General features: G+C 35.0%; 1 pseudogene; it reads left to right on the plus strand.

The window, feature by feature from the left end:
- The first annotated feature begins 335 nt into the window (after window positions 1-335).
- Window positions 336-9,489, plus strand: LOC149156025 (flavanone 3-dioxygenase 2-like; annotated as a pseudogene).
- The last annotated feature ends 1,071 nt before the right edge of the window (window positions 9,490-10,560 follow it).

Below are 10,560 nucleotides of genomic sequence, written 5' to 3' on the forward strand. Positions count from 1 at the left end.
TCAGCGGTCATTTCACTTTATACGTAATGCATGACATGCGTAGATTTGGAGTTAAAAAGCATTTTTTCACAGGTGGCCAGAGATTTTTCTCCGGGTAGGGTATAACCCAATCTGATACAGCGACAGGCGTTGCACACATTTGTAATGTAGGCACTACAATTATTCGCCCAGCGCCGAGCGATAATTCCAACCAGTTCAGGTTATCTATATTTCTCTCCCTCTTTCGTCGTTGTTTTTCAGGCCGTATCATGTCCTAGCAGTTTAAATATTTCACTAAAATTTCCGATTGGTTCCGATTTTCAGGGGTTTCTCTTAGTTTTCCGCGGTACTGATACATGCCTATGCTGTCAAGCGCCAATCTCATGCCTTCCGAAGAAGATATCATGATTCCGAAGCCTTCTCCGGCTTTAGAAGAAACGGTCGAAGAAGGAATTACAGCACTGCTGAGAACAGATGAAATCGACGGTCTTGATGTTATTCCAGGCTGTTATATCAGAAGTCCGAGTGAGAGGCCAAGACTAAACGAGGTGATTGTTTCGGACATAATTTCTGATGAAATCGATGGTCTTGATGTTATTCCAGGCTGTTATATCAGAAGTCTGAGCGAGGGGCCAAGACTAAACGAGGTGATTGTTTCGGACTTTATTCCCGTGGTGGATCTTGACAATTTCAGTGCACCTGCGAGGCAGAGGGTGATTGGCGATATCAATGATGCATGTCAACACTAGAGATTTTTTGAGGTACTTCGCCTTCATTTCTATTACTATCTTGGATAATTACTGAAGATAAATTTACATTATATTAATTTTAATAATAAACAAAGTTATAAAATTCTATAAATTTATTTTATTTTTAAATTGGTTAAATATGAAAATGAAAACAAATAAAGTTGCATTGCAATTGCTTTAGAATTTTATTGAAAAAGGATCATTTATGTCTGGAAAAATTTAATCACTTTCAATAAAAATAGCCAATTACATAACCCAGGACACCTCTAACAGGTACCCACTATTAATTGTGACGATATTTAACCCAATTGATACCTTTTAAAAGTTTAAGGTCAATTAATATTTTTTCCCATTATCATTATTTATATTAAATATTTTATTTATAAATTTTATTAAAATATGATTGTGTCTACACGTACTTTATAATCTAATAATATGGAAAAGAAGTCGTCAAATAAGCTTATATTTAAAAATAATATTTATATTAATAAAATAATAAAAAAGTTCAGTTTATATTTTAATTTTACATAAATTTAATATAAAAATAAATTTAAAAATATTAATTTATTTTCTAGATAAAAAAATATATCATTCAGAATTGATAGCATGTAAAAATAATGTTATTCATATTACATGATGATATGTTAATATATAATATTTAAAACATAAATATATTAATAACAAAAAAACATTTTAATGTTAATCATAATCAATGTCCATATTAAATAACATAATTTTATATCAAATTTGTATAAGAAAATGAAAATCTAATTTTAAGTTGTCAATAATCTACAGAAACAAATTGTCTAATAAATTTGACCTGTCCAATGTTTCAAAGGACATTCCACTATAGACAAAAACTAACATTGAATTATTAAGAGTATTTTTTCACTTTTTATTGATTTATTACATTGCTAATATGGCATTGATATATAAAATCTGAAAAATTATTAATAACTATATATATATATATGAAAAGAGAATATGTTATGGATCATGTATAAATATTTTGATGTCTAGAATGTGAACGATAAAAAAAATATTACAATCTCAACTTTATATATTATAGATAAAAAAATTATAAATATGTGACTGAAAATCCACCTAACTCTGGATGTACCAATTTTTTTAACTAGAAAAGGGATTTTCATATCGAAACTTCGTAAATTAGAATTATGATGAATTCATATTAGTTTATATATATATATATATATATAATTAACTTATATTTTATTGTAAAAAAAACTATTTTTAAATTAATATGAAAAAAATATTGTAATAATAAATTTAATAAAATGTTGTAGTGAAGCATTACATCAAATATAATGTAAATTAAAATACATTTTACTAATATAAATTAAAATATATAATAATAATTTATATTAGTAATTATAATAATTGAAAACTTTATATTTAAATTTGATTAACAAATTTAACATTTACAATAAACTCTTTTTGTATGTACGTATTCTCTATTTATATATTATGTATGTTATATTTAACATTCAAAATTAAATAGAAAATATGTTATAAAAAAATGTTAGATAATATTAGTGTTTTCAAAATTTATATATAATTAAAATATATATATTATATAAATAATGTTATTAAAGAATAACATATTTATCTTAATTTAATACAAATTAACTTAATACAAACTAAATTATTTTTTTTAAAGATATTTCTAATCAAATTTCTCTGAATACAAATCTCAAATCTCTCATAAGCTTTGCAGTAAAAAGAAACTTGCGTTTGAATTTTAAGATATTTCATCCTTCTTATTTAAGGTGGGTAGATTTAAAACTTTAAATATAGAATAAATAACCTATCTTTCTCTTACTATCTCTTAAAATATATTTTTTATACAAAATTGATTATATATATAAAATTAATGTTTTTCCATTTTCTATATATATTTTATTTTTAGTTAATATGAATATCAAATCTAATATAAGCATTTATATCCCGGATACTCGTATAGGTTTGTGACAGTGTACCTATCCGTCAATGTAATCTAACAGAGATGTGTGTCCATGGGACTCCATATAAGTTTGGGACAGCGTCAATTACTTATCTATCAGTGTCAAAATCAATGTCCTCTAAACATGTCCAGTAGCAGTGTATTAGATCATGTTCCGTCCGCAAGAATATTAGATCACCCTCGGTTTCTCGTGCATAAGGAAAAAAAAAGAGCATCAGAGATTAAAAGGAAATGGTATGCTTTGAATCTCTTAGTCATCCACTAATTCAATAACAAAGGGACAAACATCTCGTTGCACTCTAAAGCTTCTTTCGATAACTTCTAACTGAGCTCCTGTTAGGTTTTGCCAGAGAGACCATACTCTCATAACCTTGAGATATTAATTTGACAACCGAGAACATAACTTTGCCCTATGTTCGCATATATTTCATACCACTGGTCGTACTTTCTAATGTTTTCTCAGATCGTAAATCATGGAGTGCACGAGACGGTGATCCAGAGAATGCTGGATGTTGCCCGAGAATTCTTCACAATGCCTGCGAAATATAGAGCAGATTTGCATTCCGAGGACCCTTCACGCGTAGTACGCTTACCGAGTAGCTTTAACATTTGGAAAGAGAATGTTTTAAATTGGATGAACAACCTGAAACACCATTGTTACCCTTTGGAGGATTATATTGACTATTGGCCTACAAAACCTTCTGATTACAGGTGGAAATAAGAGGGCTTCATTGTCCGAATCATTGAAAACCTATATTCCATTCGTTGCATCTGTTATATAATTAACCATAATAATCCTCGATTTGGCGTGAATGCATAGAAGTTGCCAGTACATACTGCACCGAAATTAGGGCAATGACACTACGTTTGTTAGATTTAGTATCAGAGAGCCTGGGACTGGAACTGGACTTTCTAAATAAAGCTCTTGGAAAACACGGCGAATATATGGCAATAAATTATTACCCTCGCTGCCCGAACCCAGAGGTCACCTATGGCTTACCGAGTCACACAGATCCCAGCGCTCTCACGGTTCTTCTCCAGGATCAAGTATCCGGCTTGCAAGTGCGTAAGAACGGAAATTGGATTTCTGTTAAACCCGTTGCAAATTCCTTCGTAATCATCATTGCAGACCAATTACAGGTAATGCAGTGGATGAAATCCATGATCAGTCTAGACCCTAAAGAACAATCATGTTGGAATTTTAATTCCAACTGCAACGTAAACAGCTGGACAAAAATCCGATTTGCTATAGATATTCTAGACTGTTGGATGCCTCAAAGTCGTGCTTGATATTTTCCCCATTAATGTGCATTAAGTTTTCAGCATTAAATTCCCCTGCAATAGCTGACTTCATTTCTTCAAAAGGCATCACCGCTTGTTGCATTCAATACAAAGATAAGTTTTATTATCTTATTGTTTAAAGTCAGATATGTTTTAACATATAAATGTAATGAACAATAGTTCTGTTTCAAGTTAGAAGAATGATAGAGAGTTCCTTCTAGTAATGCACAGCAGCGCTGAAACTGTAATTTCAGATAGTGAAAAATTAGTTTGTGGAACTGAAGCGTTCCTGTTGTAATCCCATTGTCAAGAGGAAGATGCCATTCTGCATAATCTTTTGTGAAAATCCCTCTATGTGAGGAAGATGAATTTGTATCAGTTGGTTTACTGTTTATAAATACAAATTTTATTTGCTCGTTGATGTTACACTGTAACCAGAAAATAGTCTTGATGTCAAAACAGAGTGTTGTTGATACACGAGTTTCAGCGTTGCTGAAACACCGTTGCTGATACACTGCAAATAGCAACTAATGAAAGTGCATTGCTGAAACATCGTATTCCGCAAACGATTTTTATTTCCGCTGTGTTAAAGCAGAGTATTGTTCTGTTTTTCAGTTTTGTTTAGAATTATCAGAAATTCCAACATGGTATCAGAGCTAGTCTAGGCACTGAGTGAGTCAAAAACAGAGTTTGTTTTTTCACTGTAGGAGCTGTAAGAAGCTTATTGAGCAGTTCACAGTTCACAGTAGATGAATTGAGTGCTTCTCTTTTGTCTCATGAACACAGACTCAGTAGAGGAACAAATACCTCTTTTGAGCAAGAATTCAAGACTTAGATGTCTTTTGGCCAAGGAAAAAGTCGAGGCAGATCAAATAACAGAGGTCGTGGAAAAAGCCAAAACAAAGGAAAAAATAATCCTGCAAGCACAAGCGGAAGGAGCTGCAATCAGAACCAAAATGAAGGTTCAAACAAACAACAAGCTCATGGACAAAGGCATGACAAATCCCAATTCCAATGTCATTATTGTAAGAAATATGGGCACTACGCCAATGAATGTAGGAAAAAACAAAATGACATGAATAGTAGACAGAATACTAATTTTGCAAATGAAGAATATAAGAATCCAAGATTGTGCTGTTAGCATGTAACATTGCATAAGACAAACAAGAAGATTTTTGGTTCTTAGACTCAGGTTGTAGTAATCACATGACTGGAAATATTGCAATGTTTGCCAATCTGGATGGAAATGTGAAATTTGAGGTAACAACAGGAACTGATAGTAATATATCTGTCATGGGTAAGGGCAGAGTCAGTATCCGAGCAAGAAATGGAGAACAGATGATTGTGCCAGAGGTATACTATGTACTTGGTCTGAAATGTAATCTTTTGAGCATTGGACAGCTCATTAACAAAGGTTACAATGTGTTCTTCAAAGATGATATGTGTACAATCAGAGACATACCTCCAAGTAAGAAGATCATTGCACAGGTGCAGATGACCAGCAATAGAATGTTTCCTCTCAAACTCAGGGCAGATTTGAAGGAAGGAAGAACTATTGTAGTTGTAACACAAGAAGTCTTTCAGGAACAAGTGAAATATGAGAATTGGTTGTGGCACTTGAGATTTGGACATCTCAATTTCGGAGGCTTGAATCTGTTGCACAGAAAGGGAATGGTAAAGGGATTGCCATTGATCGAGAAACTGGATAGCCTTTGTGAAGGTTGCATCTTGGGCAAGCAACACAAAGAAAGCTTTCTAGCAGGAAAGAGTATAAGGGAAAAAGCACCCTTGGAAATTGTTCACTCTGATGTGTGCGGACCGATGCAAATACCATCATTTGCCGGAAATAAATATGTTTTAACTTTCGTTGATGATTACACCAGAAAGACATGGGTGTGTATGCTGAAACAGAAGAGTGAAGTGTTTGAGAAATTCTGCCACTTCAAAACTCTTGTTGAGAAGCAGTGTGGGCATTATATCAAAGTGCTTAGAATAGATAGAGGAGGAGAGTACATCTCCAAAGACTTTCTGCGTTTTTGCAGAGAGAATGGCATACAAAAGCAGTTCACCACTAGGTATACACCTGAGCAAAACGGTGTTGCCGAAAGGAAGAATAGGACCATTCTTGACATGGTCAGAAGTACGCTGAAGGCAAAACACTTGCCGCATGAGTATTGGGCAGAATCTGTCATTTGCGCAGTTTACATCTTGAATAGATGCCCAACTAAAGCTGTCATGAACAAAATACCAGAAGAAGCATGGAGTGGTCAAAAGAAAACTGTCACTCACATGAGAGTATTTGGTTGTGTAGCATATGCACATGTACCAGATCAGCTAAGGAAGAAGCTTGACAGTAAGGGGGAGAAGTGTGTCTTTATTGGCTATTGTGATGAGTCAAAAGCATACAAACTCTATAATCCATCCACCAATAAATTAATAGTAAGCAGAGATGTGCAGTTCATTGAAGATGAAGCTTGGGATGGAAGCTTAGAGAAGACAGTGAATGTGAAGACAATTGTGTCTCACGAAGAAGAAGAGGAAGGGACAACAGCAAATAATCCTTCCTTGGTGGCTCCTCGTCTACTACAGCAAGTACAACAAAACCACATCACAAGCTGGAATTCGAACAGCCTTGAGAAGTCAAGGAAGTGCTTCTCCAAGCACATCACAGGGATCAGAAATACCCTCAAGTTTGGATGGAACTCCAAGCACACCAAGAAGACCAAGATTCAGAAATCTGAATGAGATTTATGAACAAGGAGAGGTAAGTAACAATACCAGTCTGAATTCATTATTCGCTTTGTATTGTCATGTTGATGACCCAGTTCATTTTGAAGATGTTGTAAATGAAGACAAATGGATTGAAGCAATGAATGAATAAATTGGTGCAATTGAGAAGAGTAAAACATGGGAGTTAGTGGACCTCCCTGAAGGCAAAGATGCCATTGGAGTTAAGTGGGTCTATAAGACCAAAAGCAATGCTGAAGGCAAGATTGACAGGCACAAAGCAAGACTTGTTGTGAAAGGATACAAGCAACAACAAGGCAAAGACAATGATGAAACCTTTGCACCAGTAGCAAAGATGGAAACCGTCAGAACAATGTTGTCTATTGTAGCACAACACAAATGGAAGATTTATCAAATGGATGTTAAATCTGCATTCCTAAACAGAGTGTTAAAAGAAGAATTTTATGTTGAACAACCTCCAGGCTATGAAGTTGAAGGCTAAGAGAATAAAGTCTGCAAACTGAAGAAGGCTCTTTATGGGCTGAAGCAAGCTCCAAGGGAATGGTACATCAGAATATATGTTTATTTGATTGAGAACGGGTTTGATAAGTGTGATGGTGAACCCACACTCTACATAAAGGAGAATGACGGTAAGATTCTTATTGTTGTTTTATATGTAGATGATTTGATTTTTACTAGCAATGATGTTTCTCTCGTTGCTGATTTTAAAGCAGTCATGAAAAGTGAATTTGAAATAACTGACTTGGGCTTCTTAAGGTATTTTCTTGGAATTGAAGTAGACCAAAGTGAAAATGGTGTTTTCATTTCTCAAGTCAAATATGTAGAAGCAGTGTTGAAGAGATTTAACATGCAGAACAGCAACGCAGCTGTGACTCCAACTGTAATGGGGTTGCAATTGACCAAAGAAGACAGCAGTAAGGATTTTGATTCAAAATTGTACAAGAGCATAGTTGGCAGCCTTATGTACTTGACTGCAACTAGGCCGGACATTATGCACGCTGTGAGTTTAATCTACAGATTTATGGAAAGACCGAAAGAGACTCATTGGTAGGTAGCCAAGAGGATTCTAAGGTATGTGAATGGAACGAAGGGGTTTGATATTTTATACTCCTCTTTTGAAAGTTTCATGTTGACAGGTTACACTGACAGTGATTGGGCTGGAAGTGTTGATGATAGGAAAAGCACATCCGGATATGTGTTTCATATGGGATCGGGAGCCATCTCATGGGTTTTCAAGAAGAAACCTGTTGTGTCTTTGTCAACAGCAGAGGCAAAGTATGTGGCAGCAACAGCAGCAACATGCCAAGCAGTGTGGCTGAGAAGAGTTCTCAGAGATTTGTGTCATGAACAAGAAAATGGCACAACCATTTACTGTGACAATAGCTCGGCAATAGCATTGTCTAAAAACTCTATTTTTCATAAAAGGACAAAGCACATAGACACCAAATTTCACTTCATACGTGAATTGGTTAACAATGGTGAGATTGTTTTGCAGCACTGCAGAACAGAGGATCAGTTCGCTGACATCTTGACAAAACCATTGGAAAAGAAAAGTTTTGATCATTTCAGGAAATTCCTTGGTATGCAGAAAAAATCCCAGCAGTTGAAATTAAGGGGGAGTGTTGGAATTTAATTCCAAATGCAACATAAACAGCTAGACAGAAATCCGATTTGTTGTAGATATTCCAGACTGTTGGATGCCTCAAAGTCATGCTTGATATTTTCCACATTAATGTGCATTAAATTTTCAGCATTAAATTCCCCTGCAACAGCCGACTTCATTTCTTCAAAAGGCATCATCGCTTGCTGCATTCAGTATGCAGATAAGCTTTAGAAGATATTTTTATTATCTTATTGTTTAAAGTCAGATATGTTTTAACATATAAATGTAATGAATAGCAGTTCTGTTTCAAGTTAGAAGAATGATAGGGAGTTCCTTTTAGTAACGCACAACAGTGCTGAAACTGTAATTTCAGATAGTGAAAAATCTGTTTGTTGAACTGAAGCATTCCTGTTGTAATCCCTCTGTCAAGAGGAAGATGCTCTTCAGCATAATCTTTTTTGGAAATCACTCTATGTGAGGAAGACGAATTTGTATCAGTTGGTTTATTGTTTATAAATACAAGTTTTATTTGCACGTTGTTGTTACACCGTAATGAGAAAATAGTCTTGATGTCAAAATAGAGTGTTGCTGATACACGAGTTTCAGCGTTGCTGAAACACCGTTGCTGATGCATTGCAAACAACAACTGACGAAACTGCGTTGCTGAAACACCATATTCCGCAAACGATTTTTATTTCCGCTGTGTTAAAACAGAGTATTGTTGTTTTTTTCAGTTTTGTTTAGAATTATCAGAAATTCCAACAAATGACTGTATATACTCATATAGCAAGTTTTTCATTTGTGTGATGATACAGTTCCTCCTTTTGTTTCAGGTTTTGAGCAATGGATTATACAAAAGCATAATCCACCGTGCTCTAGTGAATTCCTCGGTATCGCGTATGTCTATTGGAATGTTCTACTGCCCTTCTAATGATGTAGTGATGGAACCAGCCACTTCATTGATCAAATCTCATAATCCTGCTCGTTACAAGAAATTCACTTACGAAGAATACGGTCGCAAATTCTGGAGCAAAAATCTTGACGGTAACATCAATCACAATTTTTGGTTGGACGGCAAGGCCTGCTTGGATTTGTTCAGTGTTAGCGATGCCACCTGGCCTGCAAAAGATGAAATTACCCCTCTATGATTTCAATAGGCTGACATTCCAGGATGCGACCCTATCATTTTCCTTCCTCCACTTACGTGGGCATTGATAAGCTTGTTGAAATTATAATTTCAAACTGCATATTTTTTCCCTCCGATGCAATCCATCGCAAATCGCAGTTGTTACTCTTTCGCCCACGTCCCTTGTTATCTGCAATGCGATCATAGATCACCATCGCATATTACCTTGTTGCTTCTCCGATCGTGATGCGATGCGATCATGTGATGCAATCAGATCGCAGATCGCAAACCTTAAGCCATTGCGCGTTAAGCCATCCACAATGTTGCGATGCGACCTGTGCCATCACAGATCGTGCCTTCTGCCCTGTTGATCTTAGCCATCCATACATTTTGATCCAACAGCCATTATTTTTTCTTACCTTGTTCACGCCACCGCCATAATTGTCTTTCCGCCATTTATTTATTTGTGTTCCCAAAGGAGAAGGAAGATCAGATCCAGCTCCTGGACATTGAATGCTTAGCTACAACATTTAATAAACAGCATGGCCAAGAACAATAAGTACGTGCCACGTACAAGTGCATTAAAAGGATTATGGGTTACTTGCAGTAGAGCTAGCCGCGGAGCATTTATCGGTTATGAGCTTCCAAACAGCCGACTGCATTTCTTCAAAAGGCGTCACCGCTTGCTGCATTCAATGCGTAGATAAGCTTTAAAAGATATTTATTATATTATTGTTTAAAATCAAATATGTTTTTAGCATATAAATGTAATGAACAACAGTTCCTTTTTACATTAGAAGAATGTTAGTGAGAGTTTTTCTTTTAACGGCTGAAACTATAAATTTCTGAGATAGTGAAATTAGTTTCTGGAACTGAGGTGTTCCTATGTAATCCTTCTGATGTAATCCCTTTGAGTAGAGGAAGACTATTTTGTAACAATTTTTTTTGTTATGGTTATGAATAAGATCCTGTATTGAAATAGAGCGTTGTTCTCTGTGCAATTTCTTTTGTGTTTGAAATAAACAGAAATTTCCAACAAAGCTCTCTGTTGTAAAGCAATAAACGCAAGATATATATGCTTTCAAGTTTAAGG

Source organism: Pinus tabuliformis, chromosome 9 (assembly GCF_031772625.1).
Source record: "Pinus tabuliformis cultivar Carrire ecotype Pingquan chromosome 9, CPIR1, whole genome shotgun sequence".
NCBI classification, from domain to species: domain Eukaryota; kingdom Viridiplantae; phylum Streptophyta; class Pinopsida; order Pinales; family Pinaceae; genus Pinus; species Pinus tabuliformis.